We start from the raw sequence: 23,539 nt of genomic DNA on the forward strand, positions 1-23,539 counted from the left end.
GTTGTTAACTCGTTGATAATTAATGTTATAGCCTTTCTCATAGGCAAAGTGCCTGCAATGATCAGATACACCTCATAACACATCAATTACAGTGTAGTCACATAGGGCGGGCTAGATTCACAAAGGGACTTAAGTGCCTGTCACTTTAGACAGCTAAATCCCTGGATCAGGCACTGGTGGAGTTCACAAAACCCCCACGCAGCTGCTGCTGAACCCTGTAGGCGCCTACATTTCTGCTGTGAAAGTTCCATACACACCTGTGTTTGTGTCTCCAAGCCATTTGTGCTCCACTCTAGGCCTCCAGACCACCTAAGCCCCAGTACGATGGACAAACCAGTGGAAGATACGCATGCCTCTGCCTAACTTGCCTGTGGAACCCAAGCCAGTAGGCAAGCTCAGAGCCCACTTACTACATTGGGGAGTGGGGAGGGTCCCACAGCATAACTTTCAGCCCAGCACTTAGAGTATTCACCTAGGATGTTGGAGACACCAGTTTGAGTCCCCACTCTACCTGAGAGGGAAGAAGGGACTTGACCAGGGATCTTCCACCTCTCCAGTTGTGCCCTAGCCACGGGGCTATGGTACAGTCTGATATTGGTCTCTCCCCATTGAAGCTGTTCCATTTTGGATTTCATAATTAAAGAGTCATTGGGCCAAAGAGAGAGAGAGAGAACAAGCCTGTGAATGATTCTAGACTACAGACTGCAGCACTCACCCAGGATGTGGGTGACCCCAGATCCAGTCCCCATGCTCCAGTGACTCTTCAATTAGTTACCCAAAGAGGAACAGCTTCAACAGAAGAGAGTGAGAGGGGCCCAATGTCAGGATATCCCATAGCACGGTGGTTAAGGGAAATTACCTCAGAGATGGCAGATCCCTATTCAAAATCCTTCTTCCCCCGCCCATGTGAAGGGGGGATTTTAACTGGGGGTCTCCTACATCCCAATGGAGTACCCTAATCACTGGGCTAAAAGTTATGAGGCAGGTGGTCCTCCTCTTGGGTTCATAGATCACAATCCCAAGCAGCGATAGTTGCCTCTTTCCAGCTTAGGCTCTTAACTCCTTGAGAGGGGTGGGGCTTAGGACACCCCCCTTTCCTGGATGGCTCCCTGCCTAGTATGCTGGCTAGCTCTTGTGAATCCCATTCTAGGCTCCTGTCCCCTCTATTCATTGTGTAAGAAGCGCTTTGTGAATTCCAGTGATTTCCTAGGTGTTAGCGCACTCAGAATCACAGCACCTAAGCTGCTTTGTGAATCTAGCCCACTGTAATTACAGTAATGTTCTAATATTTATATCAATAATTACTACTAACTCATATAATGGAAAGTCAGTCTAACTTAATGCCTGAATTACTTAAATCTGAGACCAAGGGGTTAGTTCTAATTCAGATTTTTTTTTAGAAACCTAGTACATTAACTGCATGGTAGTTATATTAGAATTATTCTGAAGTTAAACTATATGATACATGTATTACTACAAAATCCTGAGATCAAAAACTTACCTATACTGCTGAATTATCATATTTCAACATGAAACCTTCTTGCTGTGTTACTCCTAATTGATCCCTGTACTCACATCTGCAATGGGGCTATATGGCCAAGATATTCAAAAATGAATAGTGACATGAGATGCCTCAGCTTCTGGATGCACAACCTGAGACACCTGCATCTCCCATCTCTTTAGTACTCTGTGAAAAGAAGCATTGTGAACGGATAATGCTCTCGTTACAAAGTCTTTTTAATCCCTCATTTGTGTTACTAATAACAATTTACATTACAATAATTGGCAGCATTTTAAACATCTAATTTGCTTTTCACCATTTAGGGCATTTGTTTACCTTATGCACCTCACTCACCTTGGACAATGAAAACTGACCAGATTTGTTCCACTTTTGCTTACAGACAGAGGCAAATCCTGCTTGCCTGATTCACAGAATAGTAATGCCTAGCACTTTTCATCCATCCATCTCATTGCACTTGACAAAGGAAAGCAGGTATCATTATCCACATTTTACATATGGTAAAACAGGCTTAAAGAGGTGAGGAGACTCACCAAAGTCACAAAGCAAGTCATTTGCAAAGCTGGGTATATAAACCTTGTCTCCCGGTTCCCAATCCAGTGCCCCATTCACTAGGTTTTCCCTGTCTCCTCTTTTTCTACTTGTTTTTAACATTACAAATTCCTGTCTTATCTACCTCAGATGACTCTCTGGTGACTAGTTAGTCAAATGATATCATAACAGTCAAGAGAGTGAAAGCTGAACAACTGAGAGAGAAAAGAATCCGTACTCAGGATATTTAAAATCCTTTGCTTTTATTTATTAGGGTGTTTTTGTTTATTTTTAATGTCAATTTGCCTTCAATGACTAAGGAAAGCTTTGAATAAAAATTGTCATTGTTAAAGATTCAACATCTTCACCTCTTCAATTATGGTATGAGAGAAATCAACATGCATCCTCTGAGATGTGCAGGAAGTCCTCCAGCAAAGCTATAACAAAGCAGATTTGGCATTTCTTATATTTCTAAACTCAAGCAGAAAATCAAAGTTAAAAAACTGTTACCCATTATTTATATGTTGTACAACAGCAAAAAAAGGGCACTTGGCAAATTAAAAAAAAAACTTTGCAAGTCTCCTTTAAAGGGGCATCATTAACTTGCAATCTAGTTAGGTTTGTTTGTTTTTGTTCTTTTTAAGAGCTAAAAGCACTTGACCTCATGAACAGTTTTGTGGTTTTACACCACATTTAACTGTTGGGGTGGGTTTTTTTTGTTTTTTTTTTGTAAGTTCTTATCTCTTCCCTAGTATCATGAGATGGATTGGATGAATGGACAATAAGGTGGATAGAAAGCTGGCTAGATCATCGGGCTCAACGAGTAGTGATCAACAGCTCGATGCCTTGTTGGCAGCCGGTATCAAGAGACGTGCCCCAGCAGTCAGTCCTAGGGCCAGTTTTGTTCAACATCTTCATTAATGATCTGGATGATGGGATGGATTGCACCCTCTGCAAGTTCACGGATGACACTAAGATGAGAGGAGACGTAGATACGCTGAATAGGGTCCAGAGTGACCTACACAAATTGGGGGATTGGGCCAAAAGAAATCTGATGAGCTTCCTGCACTTAGGAATCCCATGCATCGCTACAGGCTGGGGACCGACTGGCTAAGCGGCAGTTCTGCAGAAAAGGACCTGGGGATTACAGTGGACGAGAAGCTGGATACGAGTCAACAGTGTGCCCTAGTTGCCAAGAAGGCAACGGCATATTGGGCTGCATTAGTAGGAGCACTGCCAGCAGATCGAGTGAAGTGATTATTCCCCTCCATTCGGCACTGGTGAGGCCAATCTGGAGTACTGCATCCAGTTTTCCCCCTCTCCTCCCCAGAAAGGATGTGGACAAATTGGAGAGTCCAGCGGAGGGCAATGAAAATGATTAGGGGGCTGGGGCACATGACTTATGAGGAGAGGCTGAGGGAATTGGGCTTATTTAGTCTTCAGAAGAGAAGAGTGAGGGGGGATTTGATAGCAGCCTTCAACTACCAAAGAGGATGGAGCTAGGCTGTTCTCAATGGTGGCAGATGACAGAACAAGGAGCAATGGTCTCAAGGTGCAGTGGGGGAGGTCTAGATTGGATATTAGGAAAAACTATTTCCCTAGGAGGGTGGTGAAGCACTGGAATGGGTTACCTTGGGAGGTGGTGTAAACTCTATCCTTAGAGGTTTTAAGGCCTGGCTTGACAAAGCCCTGGCTGGGATGATTTAGTTGGGGTTGGTCCTGCTTTGAGCAGGGGGTGGGACTAGATGACCTCCTGAGGTCTCTTCCAACCCTAATCTTCTATGATTCTATGATCATGTACAAGACCCGCATGATCAACAAGGAAACTAATGATATAGGGCATATAGCGAAACTCACTGTTCACGCTGGATGTAATTCACTCCTCCCACATAAAACCCTATGCTTGAGGAGTGCTGAGGGGTTGAAGAACTGGAATCCATGCTCAACAGTTGTGCCTATACATTGTGTAGGTATAAATATGGATCCACAACCCCCTTTGCCCCACACCTCACTGCAGTCTTCTGTGCCTGCCTATGTGAGGCTAGCACAGAGAACCTATCAACGACGTGATAGCCATGTGACCACTCTTTTTGCAGTGCCCAAAATACCCTGCCCCTTCTCTAACACAACCCCTATCCAGGGCTTAAGCAGTGCAGAGGTTACCATACCAAGAGGGAATTTCACCCACAGGCAGTTAAATGCATAAAGTAACAAGCCGGGGAGCGGGGGGCAAGGAATCAGAGTATTTGTTTCTTATCTCCTCCCTTTCACTTATAGTTATGCTGGTGTTAGAAGCACAGCAGATAAAACATTTCCAGAAAGAAGTGAGATGTACAAATTGCTGATGTCTGTTTAGAACTGGCTTATATGCATGTTTACCACTGCCCTCTACTGGACAGAACCAGACCTGTTCGTGAATATCAATTTGTAAATGTCTTCTGCTCTGATTCCTAATAGTGACAGCTAGTAGTAGGGTGACCAGTCAGCAAATGTGAAAAATCGGGCGGGGGTGGGGGGTAATAGGAGCCTATATAAGAAAAAAACCCAAAAATCAGGACTGTCCCTATAAAATCAACAGAGGGTCCTGTGGCACCTTTGAGACTAACAGAAGTACTGGGAGCATAAGCTTTCGTGGGTAAGAACCTCACTTCTTCAGATCTGGTCACCCTAGCTATTAGGGAACCTGAAGCAATAAGGGCCTGTGTTTTTGACACAGCAGTCTGTGAGTTCAGCACCCTACAATGGGGGGAGGGGGAAGACATTGAGTTCAGTATTAATGGGTTTTTGTTCTTAAAATCCTTAGAAAGAGACAAGGTTTTGTTTGGTGGACTTTTCGAGCCCCTGAAGTGACAGCTGCTAATGTGTGAAGTCTTGGCTTGTTTCACAGTGGGGGAGAGGAGCCCATCTCTTCCTTAGTCTTATTATTTTATAATTTGGTTTGCAGTTTTCTATACAGCTACCTACAGGAGTTTGAAATGAAGGGCTAAATTGCCCCTGGCCCTGGTATAGATGTGCATTTGGGAGGAGAAGATGAAAGGAGCTTTCCCTCTGCCACTTACTTATACTCCTGACACAGAAGCTAATTATGATCACAGATCACTCTGAAGACCATCAAGGACAGGAAGGAAAGAAGTGGGGCCCTAACTCTACCCCCTCTCTCTACATCAGTTAGCAGATCTGGCTAGACACACAGGTGTGAACACACTGCACACTCCCTCTGTGCACTCAGAAGCTCAAAAGGCGTATGATCAAGCCCCAGAACAACCCTTGGGGCAATGTGAATCAATACTACCCTTCATTCAGGGCTGTATAATTACAATCCCTAGCTTTTATCTAGTACTTTTCATCAGCAGATCTCAAAGGGCTTTACGAAGGAAGTCGGTATGTAAATTACACATTCTAACTGAAGTGTGGAAAGCGTCACACCATTGGGTAGAATCTGAATTGCTGACAGTTTCCAGTAAGAGTTCATTATTTTTTGAGGATACTAATAAAGCATTTTTCAGCCTAAGGGTCTGATCCTTCAGGGTGCTGAGCACTCTAAGCCCCCAAAAAAGGAACTCAGACCCTCTCAGAAGATGCTCGGGCCCTAAGGTTCTCTCAGTGAAGTGACAAGCTAGGACAAGCTGTATCATTAGCATTGTTTGTGCTTTCCATACTCAAGGAGGGATCTAACTAAGGGCTTTCCTATACTGCCCCACAGTTCAGACCATAGGGGTGTGAATTGCAGTGCACACCAAAGTGCTGTACTGTAACTTCCTCGTGTGGATGCCGCGGGCATAAACTAAAAGATTCCTAGTTCACATTAATGTAGTACATGCATTTATGTAGTACAGCAATTTATATATCGCTCTTCTTTCTGGAAGTGTAGTATATTAATGTGAACTAGGAACCTTTCAGTTCATGCCCACAGCATCCACACAGGGGAGTTACAGCGCAGCACTTTGGCGCTCAGTGCTATTCACATCCCAAACTACAAGACAATGTAGACATAGCCTTAGATGAATACAGTTTGCAAAGAATTAGTTGTTTTATCACATGCCTGTTTACCCCTCAAGGCCACGAAGAAATTTTTGACGCTAATAAAAACTGAGTGAAAATAAATAAAAGAAGCTTTAAATTAAAGGAGCTTAAGTTTTACAAATGAGTTATAAACCAGATAAACATGTACAGGCTTTGCAAGTTCAGGTTTAGGGTATCCTTCTTCCATATTTTACAGTATTCTTAATTTTTTTTAAATGTAAACAATCTGTTTTATTCTTAAACATTATGCTCTTTGTTCCACAATTTGGTAAAACAAATTCCCCTTTAAGCCATTGCTTTTCCTGACCACAAATAAATAAAGACAGAAAAACCATTAATTTCAGTATCAGAGGGGTAGCCGTGTTAGTCTGAATCTGTAAAAAGCAACAGAGGGTCCTGTGGCACCTTTGAGACTAACAGAAGTACTGGGAGCATAAGCTTTCGTGGGTAAGAACCTCACTTCTTCAGATGCAAGTCTGAAGAAGTGAGGTTCTTACCCACGAAAGCTTATGCTCCCAATACGTCTGTTAGTCTTAAAGGTGCCACAGGACCCTCTGTTGCTATCTCCTGTCTGGCATTGGCTCCCTTCCCTCTGCATTCAAGCCTTCTGTTGTATCTCCTCTCCTCAAGAAACTATCACTAATGGCACCTGTCTTTCTCTAACTACTTTCCTATCTCCCTTCTTCCTTTCATCTCAGTACCCCTTGGTCATGCGCTTTATTCTCAGTGTTTCAATATGCTCTCCTCTACTTCACTCCTTGATCCCATTCAGTCTGCTGACACCCTCTCCACTTCACTAAATTTGGCCACACTGAAATAAATATAAACTCCTTGGCATCCATTTGCTCCCCACTCACTCAGTGGAGAGTTTTTATGCACATGTGGGCACATGGTTGATTGGCGCAGAACTGTTAAACTTGGCTAGGGATGCAGGTATAATTTATTCAGTATAGGCAGAATCCTGAAGTCCATACTGAGACAAAATTCCCATTTGTAGACTTAATTGGAGTTTTGCCTGCATAAGTGAGTGAGTGCTTTAAGATTTGGTGCTATATAATTAAAAGATTGACATCTTCCTAGATTTAGTGCAATGTAATTTGAGCTTCCTGTTTACCTTTGTTCCTGGCATGGTACAAGTTGCTCATTGGCTAAATAACAGGATTGTCTAATCCTAATTGTAATCTGTTCTGTCTCATATTTGTTTATACATTTTAGCCACGTTGTTTTGGAGGCTCTCTCTTTTAATGCTGTGGTGGCTGCTGCTGTTAATATTATCCCTGCTATTTTGTAATTTCAAGTCAATGTCTCCTACAGGGCCCACAACATAATAGGCTGGGATTTCATCAAAATGTGTCTCAAAAAGTGTTTTGTAAGCTTTTGTGGGTACGTCTACAGTGAAGAAAAAAAAGCCACAGCCCGTCGACATGCGGGACTTGCTTTACAGGGCTAAAAATAGTAGTGAAGCTGTTTCTTCGGCTCAGGCTTGAGACCCACCCCACTCACCAGGTTTCAGAGCCCAAACTCCAGGCTGAGCGGGAACATCTACACTGGTATTTTTAGCCCTGGAGAACAAGCCCCCTGACACTGAGTCTGTAGACCCAAGTTCTGAGACTCACTGCCGTGGGTTTTTTTGCAGTCTAGATATACTCTTTGTATGTTTCTCCAAAAAGTTTAGATTTGAAGATAGCCTCATAAAACTTTTGTGGTGACCTACGTCCTCACACCCTCTTTTGCAGAAGTTGAGACTGTTTGAGTGCATTCTGTTGATGTTCACTGGAATTCTCTCCCAGCTGATGAGAAGGCAGTGACGGATGTGTATTTTCTGAAGGATAGCTGCTCAGAAATTGTCTTCTTTGTTGCCCTGAAATTTTCTGAGGTGCTGTGACTTATATTAATTAAACACTATTATTATTAATTATTTATATTAATATAGCACAGAGGTGCCCTAGTCATGGAACAGAACCCCATTGTGCTAGGTGTTGCACAAACACAGAACTAAAAGACAGCCCCTGTTGCAAAGAGAGGTTTCAGAGTAGCAGCCGTGTTAGTCTGTATCCGCAAAAAGAAGAACAGGAGGACTTGTGGCACCTTAGAGACTAACAAATTTATTAGAGCATAAGCTTTCGTGGACTATAGCCCACTTCTTCGGATGCATATAGAATGGAACATATATTGAGGAGATATATATACACACATACAGAGAGCATAAACAGGTGGGAGTTGTCTTACCACCTCTGAGAGGCCAATTAATTAAGAGAAAAAAAAAAAAAAAAAAAAAAAAAACTTTTGAAGTGATAATCAAGCTAGCCCAGCACAGACAGACAGTTAGATAACAAGTGTGAGAATACTTACAAGGGGAGATAGATTTCAGTGTTTGTAATGGCCCAACCATTCCCAGTCCTTATTTAAACCGGAGTTGATTGTGTCTAGTTTGCATATCAATTCTAGCTCAGCAGTTTCTCGTTGGAGTCTGTTTTTGAAGTTTTTCTGTTGTAATATAGCCACCCGCAGGTCTGTCACTGAATGACCAGACAGGTTAAAGTGTTCTCCCACTGGTTTTTGAGTATTTTGATTCCTGATGTCAGATTTGTGTCCATTAATTCTTTTGCGTAGAGACTGTCCGGTTTGGCCAATGTACATGGCAGAGGGGCATTGCTGGCACATGATGGCATATATCACATTGGTAGATGTGCAGGTGAACGAGCCCCTGATGGTATGGCTGATGTGATTAGGTCCTATGATGATGTCACTGGAATAGATATGTGGACAGAGTTGACATCGGGGTTTGTTACAAGGATAGGTTCCTGGGTTAGTGGTTTTGTTCAGTGATGTGTGGTTGCTGGTGAGTATTTGCTTTAGGTTGGGGGGTTGTCTGTAAGCGAGGACAGGTCTGTCTCCCAAGATCTGTGAGAGTAAAGGATCATCTTTCAGGATAGGTTGTAGATCTCTGATGATGCGCTGGAGAGGTTTTAGTTGGGGGCTGAAGGTGACAGCTAGTGGTGTTCTGTTATTTTCTTTGTTGGGCCTGTCTTGTAGGAGGTGACTTCTGGGTACTCGTCTGGCTCTGTCAATCTGTTTTTTCACTTCAGCAGGTGGGTATTGTAGTTTTAAGAATGCTTGATAGAGATCTTGTAGGTGCTTGTCTCTATCCGAGGGATTGGAGCAAATGCGGTTATATCTTAGAGCTTGGCTGTAGACAATGGATCGTGTGGTGTGTCCTGGATGGAAGCTGGAGGCATGTAGGTAAGTGTAGCGGTCAGTAGGTTTCCGGTATAGGGTGGTATTTATGTGACCATCGCTTATTAGCACAGTAGTGTCCAGGAAATGGACCGCTTGTGTGGATTGATCTAGGCTGAGGTTGATGGTGGGATGGAAATTATTGAAATCATGGTGAAATTCCTCAAGGGCTTCTTTTCCATGGGTCCAGATGATGAAGATGTCATCAATGTAGCGCAAGTAGAGTAGGGGCGTTAGGGGACGAGAGCTAAGGAAGCGTTGTTCTAAGTCAGCCATAAAAATGTTGGCATATTGCAAGCACCTACAAGATCTCTATCAAGCATTCTTAAAACTACAATACCCACCTGCTGAAGTGAAAAAACAGATTGACAGAGCCAGACGAGTACCCAGAAGTCACCTCCTACAAGACAGGCCCAACAAAGAAAATAACAGAACACCACTAGCTGTCACCTTCAGCCCCCAACTAAAACCTCTCCAGCGCATCATCAGAGATCTACAACCTATCCTGAAAGATGATCCTTTACTCTCACAGATCTTGGGAGACAGACCTGTCCTCGCTTACAGACAACCCCCCAACCTAAAGCAAATACTCACCAGCAACCACACATCACTGAACAAAACCACTAACCCAGGAACCTATCCTTGTAACAAACCCCGATGTCAACTCTGTCCACATATCTATTCCAGTGACATCATCATAGGACCTAATCACATCAGCCATACCATCAGGGGCTCGTTCACCTGCACATCTACCAATGTGATATATGCCATCATGTGCCAGCAATGCCCCTCTGCCATGTACATTGGCCAAACCGGACAGTCTCTACGCAAAAGAATTAATGGACACAAATCTGACATCAGGAATCAAAATACTCAAAAACCAGTGGGAGAACACTTTAACCTGTCTGGTCATTCAGTGACAGACCTGCGGGTGGCTATATTACAACAGAAAAACTTCAAAAACAGACTCCAACGAGAAACTGCTGAGCTAGAATTGATATGCAAACTAGACACAATCAACTCCGGTTTAAATAAGGACTGGGAATGGTTGGGCCATTACAAACACTGAAATCTATCTCCCCTTGTAAGTATTCTCACACTTGTTATCTAACTGTCTGTCTGTGCTGGGCTAGCTTGATTATCACTTCAAAAGTTTTTTTTTTTTTTTTTTTTTTTTTTTCTCTTAATTAATTGGCCTCTCAGAGGTGGTAAGACAACTCCCACCTGTTTATGCTCTCTGTATGTGTGTATATATATCTCCTCAATATATGTTCCATTCTATATGCATCCGAAGAAGTGGGCTATAGTCCACGAAAGCTTATGCTCTAATAAATTTGTTAGTCTCTAAGGTGCCACAAGTCCTCCTGTTCTTCTTGTTGCAAAGAGGTAGATCTGGGAGTTATCAGCATAGAAATGGTAGTTTAATTCAATGATATACAGGGAATAGCAACTTGTACTATAGATCTGAATTTTTACAGTTATTTAATATATACAATTCTAAAATTGCCATTATCACTGTTCATTTTCAAATTTGTATTAGTTTCCATCTAGCTGTAGTTTCAAGGAAGATGCAAAGGGGTGAAGTCTGCTGCAAGGAAGGTTTCGTAGACTAGACAAGGACGTTTTGATATCCAAAACTAGAGCCTTAGCTGACGTAAAACATCAGATCTCCACTGACTTGAGTGAAGCACTTCCAATTTATGCCAGATGGGGAGCTGATCCTCAATTTCTTTATATGTTTCCAAATAAATACAGTAATTCTAACATAAAGGTTATCTGGGGTTTGTGCTTTGATCTTTGCAGAATCCATAAAAATTATTGATTTCATGCTTTTCTCCATGCTCAGCAATGTGTGTGGAATCAGATAACCATGTATTATAGACATTTAGCAGACTGCCTGATAGTATGTGGAGAAATGTGGCAGAGCTAGAAGCTTGCATGTGATTCTTCTCCTCTCCTCCAAATACCTGTCATGTTGTAGAGTAAGATCTAGGGCCTGCTTGAAGCAATATAGAGAATGGGCACAAAATAAAGGGGAAGTTAGATTATTTTATCTTTGAATTTCTACTAGTTCTGTAGTGATCAAAAGATGCTCTATTCTGGAGTAAACTTTAAAAAAAAAAAAACAGTAAGGAAGCAGTTACAGTTCCTGGTTCTACTACTGGTTTCTCCAAGTATCTGTGAAGTCCTCTGATTAAATTGGCTTTTTCAGACCTTCATCTTCTGAATGCCTAGCAAAAATTCTCTTGAATGTAGAGTTTGGCACACAAAGCACGAAAGCGATCTTTGGGCAGTGCACGTACATTGAGTAAAGAAATCTGTTTCCCTTCTGTTTCTTTGAGCATTAAGATTCTTCTACTCAAATCAACCAACTAAGTCACGAGCTGATTGAGGGGTGTATTTCATTCATTTCCCCAGATACGTGGCCTAGTCCAGAGAACTCCCTGCAGTGATTTTTGAAGGAACATGGTTGAATTACATCTCTAGCCAAAAGTAATGTGCTGGCATAGCATCTACGGGACTGAAAATAATAAGAGTAACCCAAAAAAAGAAAGTATATTATAGCACAGATTACCAGGAACTCTATAAACACTATGGACCTGATACTCCACAGCCCTGCACTTTGTGCAGTCATTTACACCGGTACAAAAAGAATGTCAAGTTTTCCAATCAGACCAGTAGTAATTTACAACCACTTTGCACAAAAGCAAATTACTACACAGGGGTTTGAGGCAGTAGAGAATCAAGTCTCCTTTCTCCAAGTCACCCTACTTGACTGACCAGTTGATGTTTAACGCAGGCCACTCTCCCTACAAGTCCACTGCACTTGTAAGAGGACAATATGAAAAACACATTCCCTGATGACATTTTACTTAAAAAGGCTCAAAACAAATAAATCAACTTGGTATGTTATGAAAGAATTAAAAAAAAATACCAACAGATTTTACTGTTTTCATTACGACTATTTTTTTCCTTATTGGCCTGCTTTATTTGCTTTTTGCCAAAATTAAAGATGGCCCCAGAAAGCAGCACAATAAATCCTCTAATTATTTATGTGACTGATAATTGTCATTTCCAAGCAAATGACTGGTGGAGGCCACTTTGCTAATTAACAATCAGAAGCAAAACTCAAATTTTTTTAAAATAAATATTTCTTTAACAGACATTACAATTCTTGTTATGATTGTTTAGCTGGTTTTTAAAAAATGAGCAACTTAAAAAGGAAGATTTTATTACCCTCTAAAGCTTTGAGGGGCTTCTGCTCTATATAAGCTTAGAGAATAATAAAAGGCAATTATATTCCTTTTAAGTTGCTGTGGTGCTTTGTTACTCATTTACGAGCACTCTCAGCACTACCACATATTTTTGGGATAGCTCTGAGTTTGTGTCCCCTGGAGAGGAAACATAGGTTCTGAGATGCACCTGGAATCATGCCTGTTGAATTCTTATTCTAAAAGCACAAGCCTGGTTGTTTTCTAAGGCCCAGATCCTACAATGAACTCTGCATGAGTGGACTTTTGCCCGCACAAGGAGCCCCACTGAAGACAACTGGGCTTTACAGCAGGTGCCAAAGTCTGCGAGCATAGCACTGATTGTAGGACTAGGTCCTAGGCCAGTAGTAAAACAATCTGGAAACACATTGGGTGAAATCCTGGGCCCACTGAAGTGGCAAAACTCTTAGTGACTTTAATAAGGTCAGGATTTCATTCATTAAATAATCTCCTCCATAGGGGTGCCACTTTGCTAGAATCACCACTTTTTTGGTAAACTGTTCCACCTGATTTACCAGCTCAGAATGGCTAATCCATTAGATAGTAGATTAAAGGGGCTTCTGCCCTTTTGAATTTTCCTGCACTGAGTAAAATGGGTGCCAATTGGTTTTAAAGAAGCAGAAAATGGATTGGCTTGGAACTGCAGAATCAGTATAGTATATTGATGGGAATCTGAATCAGTCAAAGAAATGCACTAGAGTGTTTTTGGATTTGTGTTTTGTTTTTTTTCCACTGAGCAGGCCCACACTGTGCGCCTTTCACAACAGAGTTCCATCGGTGTGTAGTGAAATGTGAACTGTCTGACGGAAATACTAGTTGCAAATACATTTGTACTTTGTTCTCCAATTACACTTCAGTTCATCTGTTGTGTCATTGAGAAAAGACAGCCTTGACATTATAGTTAATATTTTACCCAGGATGACTCTGGCTGGGTATAATTGTTCCTTTGAGAACAACATCAGAGTTACATTTGTAGTCTAATAAATATACAGTAATCATTTCTCTCAGAACCACAGGAAATTAATTGTTCTTTTTTCCTGGCATACTAGGAGTGCGGATACTACATTTTCTTACTTTGATTAAAGACAAGAGTTGTTGCCCACAGCCAAGTACAAATGAGGATACAAAGAAAAATAAAGTATTATTGGAAAAGGGTAATGATGCACGTGTCTGGTAGCTCATGCCAACAAAACTGAGTCTTTGTACCGGTAAAAACTTATTCCAGGATGTTTACATGGGCCAAATTCTTCTTTCATTACCTTGTGTTCCTACTGCGGGTAAAAAATGCTACAGTGGTGTTACTAATAGGGGAAATAGAGCCAGTATATTAAATCTATAGTTGTAACAGTCTGCCTTTGTGTTTTTGTTGTACAAGACGCACAATGATGATCCGATACAAAGAAATACATGAAACAGAAGGGAGAATATCCTCAAAAGAAGACCTGCATTTGTTCAACTTGAATATATTTGAGACAGTTCTACAACATAATGCCAATAATATTAAATATGTTTGCTATGCAATAGAAAGATTCATTCATAAAGCAAACCCCTTTTGACAACACATCGTGTAGTTACAAACTCACATTTCAAAGGAAAAAATCATTTTAAAATATCCAACATTTTGTGTTCAGTGTAAGAGTGAAATTAATTTTGTAAAACCAAAGAACTTGGCCAAGCTATGTATCAGTAATGAAATTCAATTTTCTTTTAGGTGCAACTCCTACTTTGACAAAATAAGCTAAAAAATTCACTACACTTACTTTCCTACATCAGGAGCTTCTTAGCTTATTCTTCAAATTTTTTAGGTTTTATCTTATTTTATTTTGATTTCTCCCAGAACAGGATCCTCAGATCCTAACTGCTTCGAATACCTAAATTTAATCCAATTTCTAGTGTTAGCGATCCAAGTCAGATCCAAAACTGGGAAAGGCCTATTTTCCAGTTCTGGTCTGGAGATGAATGAACTTCCATGAAAATGGCAGAAATGGGTATAAAGCACATTGGCCATCACTTCATAGGACCACATACAGGAAAGTCATATAATAGATCATAAGGCCAGAAGGGACCATTGTGATCATCTAGTCTGACATTCTGTATAACACAGATCATACATCCCTGAATTAATTTCTGTTTCAAGTCCAAAAACAGTGGCTGAACTAGATTATATCTTAAAAAAAAAAATCAAATCTTGATTTTCAAATTGTCAGTGACTGAGAATCCACCTTGGGGAGTTGTTCCAAGAACTGATCCCTGTGAATTAGTAGATACTGTTTAGCATCCTCCTGAATTACTGTTTGAATGCAAAATATTTCATCAGCATATGTTGACTATATCATGTGGCTTTTACCGAAATACAGAACACAAACATGCGTCTGACAAAGTGGGCATTCACCCACGAAAGCTTATGCTCCAATACATCTGTTAGTCTTAAAGGTGCCACAGGACCCTCTGTTGCTTTTTAAATATTTATTGAACACTTTTGCCTTTTCTGCATTACAGACAATTCTACCATTTCCATCTCGTAATAGACCAATGCCATTGTTAGGATTATTTTTGTTCCTAATATACTTTTAAAAACCTCTTTTTATTTCCCTTAACACTGCAGGCCATAAATTGTTCCTTGTGACCTTTTGTTTCCCTTATCTATTTTCTACTACTCCTAGTTTCTGAGTTATATTCATTAATCTCAACTTCCCCTTTCTTCCGTCTGTTATATAAATTATGTTTATAGCCACTTTTGTTTTCCCTCTCAGGCAGGTTGGTTATTAACCAATGTGGCCTTCTTTCTCTATTATGAAGTTATGAAGAGTTCCTTCTTGCCCCACCCTTTATGTGTTGTTTATGTGCTTATCTTCTGAGGTCTTCAGATCTAGCACTGTGGAGCTGGTCTACACTACAAAGTTAGGTCAACATAAGCCACCTTCTGTCAACCTAGTAGAGCATGTACCTACACTTAAAATTGTCTCCCACTGATGTAAGCGCCCCCTTACACTAATACAGTAGAACCACCTGCCTGAGTGGCATTGAGTCATGATCAATGTATTGAGTCAACGCAGCATGACTGTAAGAACTGTGTTGCCTATGTTGACCTCAACAGTCCTCCAGCAGCTTTCCCACCATGCCCGACACTGACTGGCCTGGTTACACAACTCCACTGCAAAGGGGTCACATATATTGGAAGGCCTCCTTCACATTTAAATCCCTGCACATTTTTGATACGTCTTGTTCTGATTGTCGAGCATGGAGAGCACACGTAGCAGCTCTCCATTGTTGTGTGCAACTGTCCAGCTGACCATGCCAGCTACACATTCCAGACATGCTCCAGCTTGGAGTAAACAGGAGATATTAGACCTCCTGGGCCTGTGGGGAGAAGATGTTGTGCTAGCACTGCTACAGACCAGCCATAGAAACGTAGACATCTACAAGCAGATTGCACAGGGGATGCAGGAAAAGGGGTACGACAGGGATCAGCAGCAATGCAATGTAAAAGCAAAGGAACTGGAGCAGGCATAGCACAAGGACAGGAAGGCCAACAGTCAATCTGGTACCAAGCTGCAAATCTGCCACTTTTACAAAGAGCTGCATGCCATATTTGGAGGAGACTCTATTGCCACCCTAAAGACCACTGTTGATACCTCTGAGAAGTCTGAGCCATAGGCACCTGGCTTGAACAGTGAGGATGAGGAAGAGGTAGAGAAGGACGGGTAACCAGGTCCAGATGTGCCATTAGCCATCACCTCTTTGAGACTCCACCTTATCCAGTCAGTCCCAGCAGTTGAGCACAGGTGAGCCTGATGCAGGGGAAGGATCCTCAGGAAAGTGTGTAAATTTATTTTCCATTACAGTGAAGGTACCCTCAACTTGACAGGACAGAGTTAACAACTTTTCATTCATGTACTTGTTTTAGAAGAAGTAGTGGTGCAACAAGGAGAGGCAGAGTTGTTATCAGCTTTTCATTCCACTTGTAGCGGGGTGGTCACCCTGCTCCTGCCTGGAAGGGCTTGAAATCAGCCCTGGGAGAGGGCTGGGGCAGGAAAAGCGGGGCTGATTGGGGAAGCAGCCGCAGCAGGGCCACACCCCAGCTGGCCCTATATAAGAGATTGGGAGCCAGAGGCCCAGGAGTCTCTCTCCAGGCTGGGAGAGAGCAGGGCCTGGCTGCTTGCAGAAAGGGTACTGGGAGTGAAGCAGGGCTGGGGAAAGGCCAGAGGAGCAGGGGAGCGCCAGGCTGGCAACTCTCCAGGCTGCAGGGCCTGGTCCAAGGCCCATAGAGGTACTGGGAGGCAGAGGAAGGCAGCAGGTCTGAACCCCCTTGCCTATGATGAATAGCTTTTACACTGCAGTCTGCCCCAGGGAGTGGGGGCTTAGTGATGACTAGCAGTAGCCCAGACTGAGGAAAGGTGGGGAGTAGAGGGTTGGGGGTTCCCCAGAGAGGGGAGAGCCAGAGGCAGAGTGTGGGGGTATTGCCAGGGGGCAGCACCCCAGATAAAAGGGCATCGAGGTCCGGGAGGGACACAGGGCCAGCGATAAGCGGGACACCGACCTGCAGAGGGCGTCCAGGCTGGAAAAGAGCTAATTCTCTGAGATGACCAGCAGGAGGCGCTGCAGGGGTGAGTCCCACATCGCTTACACCACTGTAGAGTTAGGCAAGGAGGGCCAGGCAGAGCAATTTGTTTATGTGCAGTGGGATGTCCCTTGAATCCTGCTGAGAGATCTCAATGAAACTCTCATGGAGGTGCTCTGCAATCCTCTGTTGAAGGTTTCTAGGGATGGCAGCCTCATTTCTTCCTCTGCGCTAGGACATTTCCTGTGCCAGTGAGCGATAACATTGGCAGGCATCATTGCAGTACACAAGCTAGCAGCATACAGGCCCAGGCAGCTTCAGGATGCCAGCAGCAGCTGTGCTCTCTCTGCTTTTGTCTCTGCCTCAGGAGTGAGATACCAACTAAAATCACCACTGTCTGTGTGAAAATGGGGCCGGTTTTCAGTGCCATTGCCCTATACTCATAGTTTCATGCAACCGAGCAATTCCCTCCTCATTTCCCTCATCGCTGGGGGGCCATACTCACCATGGCTGGTGCTGTGAGTGTCACCGTGCAGAAGCACCCCCAAGCAGACGTGTCAATAAGCAGGTCTTGTTTAAAACTTTAGGGGAGCAAGGAAAGGGAGTTCTGAATCCTGATTTTCACTTTCTCTTGTGACTGTACTGACCATGGCACCTCAGTGTGTTTTATCTGCACCTACTGCCATTGCAGCCTGAAGGGATTCCCCCGTCACACCCGCAGAATCCAGAGCCAGATGTGGAGGAGAAAGAAGAGGACTCGGGATGACATGTTCAATAAAAGCCTTCAGGCCAGTGCTGCATCAGACCATGAGCACGGAGCCTGTAGGGTGTACTTTGCAAACAGCCTTGAGAAGGAAAGAGTGGAGAGGAGAAAGGTGCAGGAAAAGGAGAGTGAGATGCACCAGGACATAGTGGGGCTTCTCCAGCGGCAAACACAGATGCTGAAGACTCTTGTGGACATACAGGCTCAACAATCACAGGCTCACCTCCCTCTACAGTCCCTAGAGAACTCCATTTCAGTGCCACCTGACCCCCCGCCCCATCAGTATTCTACCTGGCATCAGGGTCCTCATCCCTACCACTACCACACCACTACCACTCTAGCCCAGGGAACATTAAAAACATCCACAGCTTCACATACTCAGACCTGTGAAAGCCAGGGCTGGTGTATATGTAGCTAAAATGGACACAAATGTTCTTTACCCTTCATAAGTTCTGTTCTATTCATTTACTACATTTTTAATGTATTTGCTTTAAAATTGCACTGATTTTTCTTTTCACTGCTTTTGTCACAGAACAAAATTCCATTATTTGGAACATAATTCATCTTTATTAGTTCACAACCTATGCTGCAGAGTGCCTAGCAGTTCTGAAAGCAACCAATTACTTGTTACTGTACAATGTGACACAATTTATAGGATCTGTGACAAACACAGTGTAATAATCATACATGTACAGCAAGCACCACAAAATTAATAGGTGCATTGACAGTGTTATAGTCATATATGCACACCAAGCACCACACAATTCTTAACAGGCTCTAAAACAGCCGGGCCGGCCAGAGCACAGTACACAACAATGCATTACTGTGGCTCACTGTTAAAGTGCTCTTTCAAAACCTCCCTGAACTGTATAGCTCCACGCTGGTAGACCCTGTGTCTGGCTGTTCAAACTCAGCAGACAGCCACTCCACCTCCACCCCGGCAGCAACTTTTCCCTCACAGATCTTATGGGAGGACACAGCAGGCAGCTATAGCCATTGGGATATTTTTCTCACTGAGGTCCAATCTTGTGAGTAAACAACGCCAGCGTTCCTTCAATCAACCAAAAGCACGTTCAACTATCATTCTGCACCTGCTGAGCTGGTAATTGAATCTTTCCTTGATTCTGTTGAGGTGGCCAGTGTACGGTTTCATGAGCCAAGGAAGCAAAGAGTAGGCTGGTTCTCCTAGGATCACTACTGGCATTTCAATATTGCCACAGGTAATCCACCAATCAGGAAAGAAAGTCCCTGCTTGCAGCATTCAGAACAGTCCTGTGTTCTTAAAATTGTGAGCATCATGCACCTTCCCTTATCAGCCCACACTAATGTCAGTGAAGCATCCCCAGCGATCCACCAATGCATAACCACAGAATAGTAGCCCTTTCTGATGATGTACTCTATGGCAAGGTGGTCTGGTGCCAAAATAGGGATATGCATGCCGTCTATTCCTCCACTGTAGAACCCCATTGCTGCAGATCCATCCGCTATGCCCTGCACAGTGCCCAGAGTTACAGTCCTGCATAGCAGGAGGCAAATAACGGTCCTGCACACTTGCATGACAACAGCCCTTGCAGTGGATTTCCAACTCCAAAATGATTTGCCACTGACCGGCAGCGAACTGGCATTGTAAGTTTCCACAGTAGAATCAACACTCACTTTTCCACTGTCAGTGCAGCTCTCATTTCGGTGTCCCTGCTGGGGTGAGCTCAGCACACAGACCCAGGAATGTGCCCTTGAATTATAGAATCATAGAATATCAGGGTTGGAAGGGACCTCAGGAGGTCATCTAGTCCAACCCCCTGCTCAAAGCAGGACCAACCCCAACTAAATCATCCCAGCCAGGGCTTTGTCAAGCCTGACCTTAAAAATCTCTAAGGAAGGAGATTCCACCACCTCCCTAGGTAACCCATTCCAGTGCTTCATCACGCTCCCAGTGAAAACGTTTTTCCTAATATCCAAACTAAACCTCCCCCACTGCAACTTGAGACCATTACTCCTTGTTCTGTCATCTGGTACCACTGAGAACAGTCTAGATCCATCCTCTTTGGAACCCCCTTTCAGGTAGTTGAAAGCAGCTATCAAATCCCCCCTCTTCTGCAGACTAAATAATCCCAGTTCCCTCAGCCTCTCCTCATAAATCATGTGCTCCAGCCTCCTAATCATTTTTGTTGCCCTCTGCTTTCCAATTTTTCCACATCCTTCTTGTAATGTGGGGCCCAAAACTGGACACAGTTCTCCAGATGAGGCCTCACCAATCCCGAACAGAGGGGAATGATCAGGTTCCTCGATCTGCATTTTAAAAAGGCATTGGACAGGAGAGATACACAAACAATTGGCTAGACAGAAATCTGTAGTAGATATGGCTGCATAATGGAAGCCAACTTTTTCTAAGACAAAAGCAAAAGTGAGCAATGTAGTGTGTCTCATATACATGCCATTCATTGCAGTCAAGTTCCAGTTTGAAGACTATCAGCATCACTTTCCTCCCCAAGGCTCATCTAGGTCATTATAACCTTTGCTAAGCAGAAGTACTACAGCTTAGATAAAAAGAAGATTACAAGTATATTTGTTGCACAAAGTTTAGAATGAAAGGAATCAAAATTTCCCAGGGCTATAACCATGATTGCAGTTAATTTAATTTATTGTTCAGAACCATTATTCTTTGGTCTAGACAGGTGATTTGTATGATTCATACCAAAAATTAAGTTACATTTTGTAGAGACTACACCCATCACATTACAGAATCTGGAACATCAGCCACCTGTTTACCAAACTAAAAGTCCTGGGGAAATTGCAGCTAATTCTGCAAACTTGTCCTCATTTGACCAAACTTTCTGTGTGACACAATGGATTAATGCACTAGCCCTTCACATTTAAAGAGCCTGGTTTAAATCTGGCTTCAGGGAAATGAGTTTGATGGTCTAAATTTAGCCTCTAGTAAAAGTTTATCCACATAAAAAAATCCTCACCACACAATTATGCACATGTCAATGTAACTGGCAGACTCTGCTCAATAGAACACGAGACTGGAATAGCAGGGGTGATGCAGGTCAGTATGAGGGGAACTGGCAGACCAAAGTGGGAAACATACACAGTGCCTGCACTGTGCCTGATTCTCACCAGTCTCATCATCCTTCCCTCACTTTCAGAAACACTCACCCCTACATTTTCAAAGCAGTGCATGCGGATTTAGCCACATACCACCACCTCTGAGTGCTCTCTTTGAACAGTGCAGGAGTAACCGCCGTGAAACATTTATCTGTTCAAAAAAAATGCAGCTTATCTTCAACCAAAACTATAAAGCAAAGGATGGACTTTATCCACTTAATCCAAAGGTCAAAGGATATAGAAAGTACAGGGTGAAAATAATGAGACTGTAAAAAGAGCCTTAGTGTTTGGCTCAATCAAAGATATTGATAACACTTAATTTATGTTAGAAAGAGAAAGCCATGCTAGTTATTGAGAGCTGTGATTTTCAGGTATCATTACTCATGTTTAGTCATCATTTATGGTTACTGTTATTTATGGCTCTGAAATACTCTAAGATTTTGCTTTGTCTTCATTCAGGCAAAGCCCATGGATTTCAGTGGAAGTTTTGCCTGCGTAAGGACGGAGTATACACAGAAGGCCATCTTCTGAAAACTTTTCTCACATTGGGTAGCACCATGAATGGTCCCACTGAAATCAATTGGACTATTCATGGAGTAAAGCACTCTTCAGAGGGCTGGACCAGCACTTCGCAATGCAGTCCAAGTAAGCAGTAAACAGAGCTGTCTCAAGAGCAGGGCAGAGACCAAACTGTGACTCAGCATCACAGTTCAGCTCCTGCTTCCCTCTTGTCACATAAGGGAACTAATCTGCCCCAGTATCAGAGGGGTAGCCGTGTTAGTCTGAATCTGTAAAAAGCAACAGAGGGTCCTGTGGCACCTTTGAGACTAACAGAAGTATTGGGAGCATAAGCTTTCGTGGGTAAGAACCTCACTTCTTCAGATGCAAGTAATGGAAATCTCTAGAGGCAGGTATAAATCAGTGTGGAGATAACGAGGTTAGTTCAATCAGGGAGGGTGAGGTGCTCTGCTAGCAGTTGAGGTGTGAACACCAAGGGAGGAGAAACTCCTTCTATAGTTGGATAGCCATTCACAGTCTTTGTTTAATCCTGATCTGATGTGTCAAATTTGCAAATGAACTGGAGCTCAGCAGTTTCTCTTTGGAGTCTGGTCCTGAAGTTTTTTTGCTGTAAGATGGCTACCTTTACATCTGCTATTGTGTGGCCAGGAAGGTTGAAGTGTTCTCCTACAGGTTTTTGTATATTGCCATTCCTGATATCTGACTTGTGTCCATTTATCCTCTTGCGTAGTGACTGTCCAGTTTGGCCCAATGTAGCAGAGGGGCATTGCTGGCATATGATGGCATATATAACATTGGTGGACGTGCAGGTGAATGAGCCGGTGATGTTGTAGCTGATCTGGTTAGGTCCTGTGATGGTGTTGCTGGTGTAGATATGTGGGCAGAGTTGGCATCGAGGTTTGTTGCATGGGTTGGTTCCTGAGTTAGAGTTGTTATGGTGCGGTGCGTGGTTGCTGGTGAGAATATGCTTAAGGCTGGCAGGTTGTCTGTGGGCGAGGACTGGCCTGCCTCCCAAGGTCTGTGAAAGTGAGGGATCATTGTCCAGGATGGGTTGTAGATCACTGATGATGCGTTGGAGAGGTTTAAGCTGAGGACTGTAGGTGATGGCCAGTGGAGTTCTGTTGGTTTCTCTTCTGGGCCTGTCTTGTAGCAGGAGGCTTCTGGGTACACGTCTGGCTCTGTTGATTTGTTTCTTTATTTCCTTGTGTGGGTATCGTAGTTTTGAGAATGCTTGGTGGAGATCTTGTAGGTGTTGGTCTCTGTCTGAGGGGTTGGAGCAGATGCGATTGTACCTCAGTGCTTGGCTGTAGACGATGGATCGTGTGGTGTGACCGGGGTGGAAGCTGGAGGCATGAAGGTAGGCGTAGCGGTCGGTGGGTTTTCGGTATAGGGTGGTGTTAATGTGGCCATCGCTTATTTGTACGGTGGTGTCCAGGAAGTGGACCTCCCGTGTAGATTGGTCCAGGCTGAGGTTGATGGTGGGGTGGAAGCTGTTGAAATCATGGTGGAATTCTTCCAGGGTCTCCTTCCCATGGGTCCAGATGATGAAGATGTCATCAATATAGCGTAGGTAGAGAAGGGCATGAGTGGACAAGAGCTGAGGAAGCGTTGTTCCAGGTCAGCCATAAAAATGTTGGCATATTGTGGGGCCATGCGGGTGCCCATAGCGGTGCCACTGGTCTGGAGGTATATATTGTCACCAAATTTGAAATAATTGTGCGTGAGGATAAAGTCACAGAGCTCAGCAATAAGTTGTGCTGTGTCATCATCAGGGATACTGTTCCTGACAGCTTGTATTCCATCTGTATGTGGGATGTTTGTGTAGAGAGCCTCTACAACCATGGTGGCTAGGATGGTGTTTTCTGGGAGGTCACCAATGCATTGTAGTTTTCTCAGGAAATCTGTGGTGTCACGGAGATAGCTGGGAGTGCTGGTGGCGTAGGGTCTGAGTAGGGAGTCCACATATCCAGACAGTCCTTCAGTGAGAGTGCCAATGCCCGAGATGA

This window comes from Chrysemys picta, chromosome 4, assembly GCF_011386835.1.
Source record: "Chrysemys picta bellii isolate R12L10 chromosome 4, ASM1138683v2, whole genome shotgun sequence".
NCBI classification, from domain to species: domain Eukaryota; kingdom Metazoa; phylum Chordata; order Testudines; family Emydidae; genus Chrysemys; species Chrysemys picta.